We start from the raw sequence: 7,159 nt of genomic DNA, 5'->3' as shown, positions 1-7,159 counted from the left end.
TCCTGGGTCCGTCCTTGGTTAACCTGGCGTTTACCTCTCGCTAAAGGGCTGTTGCCGAAGAGCAGCACCGGTGGCGCCCGTTTTTTTCTGTAGACAGAAAGAAACGCACCAAAACCTGGTTTAGAGAAGTCGCGTCTGACAGCTGCCGTTTCCACAGTTTTCTTTCGCACCTTTCAGCATACAGTTCAAAAGCTTCGTGAGAGTTTCGGTCTGTCTGTCGTACTACTTCTCGGCAGAAGACTAGTTCAGATTTCAGAGCACAGGGCGAACATAATTAGCTCAGAGAATGGGGGGTGGAAGTATGTGCCTAAAGTGCCTTTTCTTCTGGAAAGCCTTCCCTCCGTAGAAGCCACCCTGAAGTAACTCTGAAGCACAGTCCTCTTGCAGATGGGTTCTCCCTGCTTGCAAATTTGTTGAAAAACTAAGTTTCAGGGGGACGAAGCTGGTTTTGACTGAATCAATCTTTCCAGCTCCTGCATTTAACTTAACTCCTCCCTACCTCCCCAGTCCCCATGCTTGGGAGATGTAACTGGATGCACTTATCCAACCTCCAAGTGTTTGATACTTGTTACAAAGGAGAACACTTTGCAACGGGTTGCTGTGAATATGTGTGAACTGCTTTGGGCTCTGTTCTTGCCCCCCTTGCGCACGGTGCTGTTCATTCTATCCCTGTGCTATGCATAGAAGCTTCCTGAACTTTCTATCCTGCTGTGACCAAGAGCATCTGATCCGTTAAAACTATGAACTTGCCGCCCAGTAAGGATAAGAAGCGCGGGAAAGGGTTTTCAAAATATTTGAAACCAGTGAAAGCAATAGCGCACCATGAACTGATGGGCTTTCAAGGCAGAATGCAGCATTTTGTGTCCAAAATGTTAAAACAATTATTTCTCTACGTATCTCTGCATAACACTTAGAACTGACAGGTTTTATTCATTTTTTCCTATGGATAGAAATAAGTTATTTTTTGTGACTAAGCTACAGAAACCTAAGATACTTCAGTGATGCTTTACTTGTAGTCACAATTAGGAAAGGACAAGCAGTTGCTCATAGAAAGAACTGTAATTAAAACTTATTCTAGCCCAAGTAGTTATTTTTTTTTCTTTTTTTGAGTAATTTCATTCTAATTTTTGATCTATTGAAAAATTATATATAACAAAGAGCTGTTTTTTCCAACTGCTTGTTTGTAAGAGGAGGCTTGCAAAACTCGAAGTCAACTAAAGTGGTGAAATAGCATAGGCTAAGAGGCAGTAAACCTCTACTCCTGGATTGGAGTTAAAATAGTCCTTCGCTGGGGGGGGGAAAGGAAGGAGGGGAAGGGTAGAAAGTTTCAGGTTCTTTGAAAAAAACATACATCTGCAGTACTTCTTGACTTACTCATTTAGCCAGTGGAGAAACAAAAGCTCTAACGAAGTAACTTGATGGGCTTTTCCTCAGTAGCTTAGGGGATTCTAAACTAAATGATGCAACAGGTGAATGGAAATGTTTATGTGGTTCCAAAGGCTTAATTTGAGACAGCTTCTGTTCCTGGCTTTAGAGGCCACAGGTGATGTTTACTGTCTTGTCCTGCACTTTTAAAAATGGTGATACCACCAGAGATTTTTGCAAAATGTTTGTTTCCCTTAGTGCTAGATGACATCTTTACATCACTAAGGTATGTCTACAGTATTTCTGATGTTAAATAGATACTGAAAAGAAGCGCTCTATTGTAAAACAGGTCAATGAGGTCAATGAAGAAGCCAAAGGCGGCTGTGGTGCATGGGATGTAAATGAAGTAGGATAGTATGTGAGGTTTGTTAAGCCTCCACCATCCTGCTGGGCGGTTACAGAAATACACAAGGGAACTTGCAATTGCAAAGCTGAACTTAATTATCTCTTGTCTAACTCATTCAGGCTGTCAGCAACTTTTGGACATAATGGTTTTATCGACACTGTGTCTCAGTCAGTGACCTCCTCGTTCTTCTGCTTGGATTCTTGCCAGTGACAAGTTTAGGTTCTGATCTTGTAGAATAGGGTAATTTCCTTTGAAAAATGTTCAGGAATATATTACATTGCTGGGACAGGCAAATTGAGAAATAGCCATTTCTATTTTTCTCTTAAATACTTGAAATCACATTTCTTTCAGTAAAACAGTCTTTGAGGTATGAAGTTTCTAATTATGAGTCATAGAAATGTAGAGGTGACAACAGGCAATGGAAGTGGATTTTTCAAAATGTTGGGCCTCTGTAATAAATGGATGTGAATTACTCAGAGGCATAAATATATTATAACAGTTTGTTGCTATTTTTCACTAAAGTAGTCTTGTAACTGGCATAACTAATTAATGAAGGATTCATGCACAATTAGAAAGCCTCTGATCACACAAAACTGCTGTTGTATTTTTTTTTTTATGTCACGTGTTCCTGTCTGCTTCCTCAGTAGAGAAAGAGTTGCTGGGAATAGTCCTGTGCTGTAGTCATCCCAGCATCTGGAAATAACTCATTGAGGCATACTTCAGAGAATTTTAATGTTGTTCAAGATGTTGCAGGGGCCTGGGCTGGTTTAAGAGCCAAGAGGAGCCACGAGGTGCACTGCTATGAGATATACTAGCAAATCTTAGTCTTCCCAGCCCCTCACTGGCACTTTTAAATCTCTGATTGCTGAACAGAAGAGTAATGTTTTGAGAGTTTCTTTTCTAGTTCTAGTACTTCTGTCAATGGTGTCAAGTATTCTAGACTGCTGACTTATTCGTATTTGGAGTATTTTTAAACAATGACTTATGCTAAATGCAGAGGCTTGTAATCAAACTGGAGGCACAAATATAAAATACAGTGCTTCAGGTTTATTATTTGGAGCACTAAGTGTCCATCTTCTACCAGTCTTCAAGTCTTTCGAATTTCAAATCCTTGCCCATGTCAGTTATTGCAGAGGAACTTGTGCAAAGTTCTTCAGATGTTTTGACCTATTACATTTTCTTCAACAAAATTGCTCTCAGATTTGAAACAGAGTGATTCATTGGTTAAAAATACAGGAAACAATTTATAACATTTGCCATCCAGTCTTGAAACAAACCAGTCTTAACTATGAATGTACACGGTAAATTCAATGCATGTTATTTAACATAAGGTCAGAAATCTCTGCCCGCAGTTTCAGCCTTCCACCCTTCCTTTAAGACCCTGGTACAATTAACCTATGAACAAATTGCCCTCTAGCTCCCCCAGCTGAATCATTACAATGGAGAAGTGAACAGTTAATGGTCTTCCCCAAAAGGCTAACCTGTGTTTGTTCAACTTTGATTTCAGTAAGTTTTACCTTTGATAGTTTGGCTTTTTCATCTCACTTGCATTGCTCACACCCTGCCTGTGATCTCCTTTGAAATCACCATATTATTCCAAGGAAGACAGGACCTTCTGGACCTAGGTCTGTTACAGAGTTATGGAAACAGCTGGCACTTAACTAAAATGTTTTTGGTAGAAGTGGTTTGAGGGATGTAAGAGGGATAAGACCTATCATTTCTCTGAAAAGAGAAAAGATTGCCCTGGATGAACGAAAAAAAGAGTCTGATGAGGCCCCAACATTTAGGAGCAGGATATCAGAAGGCTTGTCATCTTTGCAGTAGACTTCATAGTTTTAATCAATTAGTAATAGGACCACAGGAGTTCTGGGAGGATAAAAAGGATATCATGGAAGGCTGTTGGGCATGGAAAGCACTGGAGCAAGTTATATAAAACTGGTTTCTCAGATGATATTGCAAAATTTGTATTAGAGTCCTTGAGGCCAAAGATAGAAGTGGCTTTGTAAGTTGTGACCTTATTTATATGCCATTGTGCTGTTTCTGTGGATGCGTGCAGTGGGGATTATAGCAGAAGTGTATCTTCCAGCTGTGTAATGTACACAGACTGGGCAATTACTTATCTCTCAGTGACTTTATGACAGTGCTTCCTCCTTTTCCCTGAGGCAACCAAGCTGCCATGTCCTCTTGAGCTTATGCAGTGCTGCTCTGTTGCTTGTGCAGAATATAGCATTTTCTCTTCTCATTTGATAAAGCTTTTATAATGTCATACCCTGAGCAGGGGCTTATCATGGTGTGTGGGATGTCAAGCTCCCACTTCTCTTATCCACAAAGGCTTATCATTTTCAAGCTGATTGAATACTTGCCAGTCAGAGAAAGAAAGGAGACATAAGAGAGCAGGTCAGAAAAGGCCAAAGTGAACCTGAATCAAGAAGGTATGCTGGAGCCAAGGAAAACGGGAATACAACCCAATGAGCATGAAGGAATGGTGGTGCTTTTTCTTGGTATGGACTTCTGAAATAGGCACAGGAATGAAGCGCTGAGATGAGCGAACTTCCTCTTGTCTCTCACATCATCATTACCTGGTCTTGTTTGACTTACTAATAAAAAGTCTCAGAAAGCCTCTTGAGATATAAACTTACAACACTTCTTCCATTTCTTGCAAATCTACATACACTATAAAGCAAGTCCCAGGTAAGTCATTGTTATAAGAGGATGGAACGCGTTGCTACAAGGGAGTTACCTGAAGTGCCTTTTGTGGTTTAAAGGAGGACTAATTCTTACACGTGGGAGCGTGATGGAATTTTGTTTTCTGAGGAGATTTCAATCAGATTAACTTGCTTTATAATTCATGCAAACCATGTAAATGTCTATCTTAGGAAGTGAGGAGTTCTACCTGACAACTCCAAAGTTAAATTCCAAAAATAAATTCCAAACTTGTGTCTGAAAATGGTGTATACTCAATGTGTGGAAGTTCATGTCACTGACATTAGCCAAGTAGAAGAGAAGAGAAGGCTTCGAGGTGACCTCATTGCAGGCTTCCAATACCTGAAGGGAGCCTATATGAGAGATGGGGACAGACTTTTTAGCAGGGTCTGCTGTGACAGAACACTGGGTAATGGTTTTAAACTAAAAGAGGGTGGATTTAGACTTGACATAAGGAAAAAAATTTTTACAGTGAGGGTGGTGAAGCACTGGAACAGTTTGCCCAGAGAGGTGGTGGAAGCCCCATCCCTGGAGGTATTCAAGGTCAGGCTGGATGGGGTTCTGAGCAACCTTATCTAGTTGGAGATGTCCCTGCTCACCACAGGGGGGTTGGACTAGATGACCTCTAAAGGTCCCTTCCAGCCCAAATGATTCTATGATTCTAAGTAGGAGAATTGGGAAGCTTATCACTTAAACCTCAGTAACTGGCAACCTGCAGAAAAATCAACTTCTTTAAAAAATCTACTAAAAAGTAATGCATTTTTCTTCATCCTTGTCTTGGAATAAGAGCCCACATGTTGTTAATTACCATTCCTCAGGTGACCTACAGGAATTACTAAACGGCAGTAACATAAAATCTCTTGGCCCAAAGACAATTGACTGTGATGTTACTGCTAAGGTTGGTTCCAGTTTACTTGGATTTTGCGTACTATTTCCTTAATGTCTTAGGGAAAGGCACTCGGGGGAGGAAGCGGTAAAGAAGAGATGAAGGAGGGTCAGATGCTTCTTGACCTTGTGAAGGGTATTATTTTTGGAAGAAGGCAGAGTACAGTTGCGATGCGCAGGGTGTATCATCCTCTCTAGAGTATCGACTGCAGAGAGGGTTCCAGACTGCACTGCTCTGGTCTCTCCATCAGAGCAGGGAGAAAGTGTGATGTTTGGAAAAAGAAGTGGAGCGGTAGTATGGAAATAGAAGAAATCAAGGCTCCGGCAGTTTCTTCAGACAAATGTCAATTGCTAGGCCTGTCACAACACAGTAGGGAACAAGCTCTGAAATAAGGATGGTTGTTGGGTTTTATTCCTACAAATGCTTCTCTTGAAATTTTATTACCATGTGATAAAGAATTATCTTGATTCTGTTAATCTGGTATTTTCTCTCGAAAAGTCGGTGACATCCTATGTATAAAATCATTTAAGTCAGTGTTGGTTGTGAAAATGTATGTAGCAAAGTCCACAGTTATTCATCTTTCTGCTGGCTACTGAATAGATTAGGTGTATCCCTTTATTCCATTTCCATACTTAATCAATATTGTGTGGTTGTATGTCCTGTAAAAGGAATTCAACAAGTCCACTAAATTAGGAGTGTATTTATTTAAACTCTAATGCATCGGACAGTAATAAATTTCAGCTCTGGTGTGAGCCAGTTGGGGGGGTGATTTATTCCGTCCGTCCGTCCCCAACCCCCCCCGTTTCAAACGGTGTCCCCGCCAGCATTGGCGCCCTCTGATCTGATCCGCATTGGCGCCCTCTTCTGGGTAACTAAACCCCATAAACCTCAAAAATGTTGGGTTTACCAGTAGCTGCATTTAATTTGAGAAAGTCTTAAAAATTATGCAAAAGAGCTTGTTCGAATGACATGATTTGTTTCCTTGTTTTGTAAGAAGTTTTTTTCATAAACTGTGTCATGCTGATGAATAGAAAAAATACTGGTTCAATAATTTGGTTAATGCTTATTCATACAGACATCTTACAAATGAAAAGCTTGCTTTATATAACTTAGAATACATTTAAACGTGTAGCTTTTCCTTACCATGGGTACTGCTACTGCTTTCTAGAAGGAAGCAAATATTTGCTAACTTGGCAATACTGCAGCCTTTTAGGGGGGTTAGAAGAAATTTCACTATGTTCTCTAAGGTTTTAAAAAGTAACTCTCCTTAAGAACAAAAACAAAGAGCTACTGCTGAGTAATTGCAACAGTGCAAGGAGTACACAGGACATTCATAATGATCTGACATCCCAAGTAGAGACTGCAGATATACACCCCTTATTTGATAGCCATTTGCAATAGAGATCATTTTAGGGTCTGCTACCAATAGATATGTAGTTGGAGAGATGCTTGCTTTAGGCTAGAGTTTAGGTAGCACTCATGGATATTACTTGTGTTTCTTATGAAGTTTAGGCTGAAGAACACTTGCAAAGCCAGCCCTTCATCAGATTCAGAGCCAGTATGCTCCCTTTCGCTACGTGCAGTTGTACCTTTGTTCAAGAAGAAAGTGGAAAGTCTACATGGCCTATGTAAGACAGAGACAGGGGTCACATCCAGCAAGTCTGAGTTACTGCAGTCTCCCCATAAAGTTCTTGGGTGCTCCTGTTACCCACCACGTGGCCCTTCAGCTTGTCCGCCTGTTCAGAGCATTGGTCTTTCCATCCTAGGCAACCCCATCGGAGACCACTGTGGGAAGACTT

This window comes from Cariama cristata, unplaced genomic scaffold (genome assembly GCF_000690535.1).
Source record: "Cariama cristata isolate BGI_N322 unplaced genomic scaffold, ASM69053v1 scaffold6624, whole genome shotgun sequence".
In the NCBI taxonomy this organism is placed as follows: Eukaryota; Metazoa; Chordata; class Aves; order Cariamiformes; family Cariamidae; genus Cariama; species Cariama cristata.
This window is presented reverse-complemented; position numbering follows the sequence as displayed.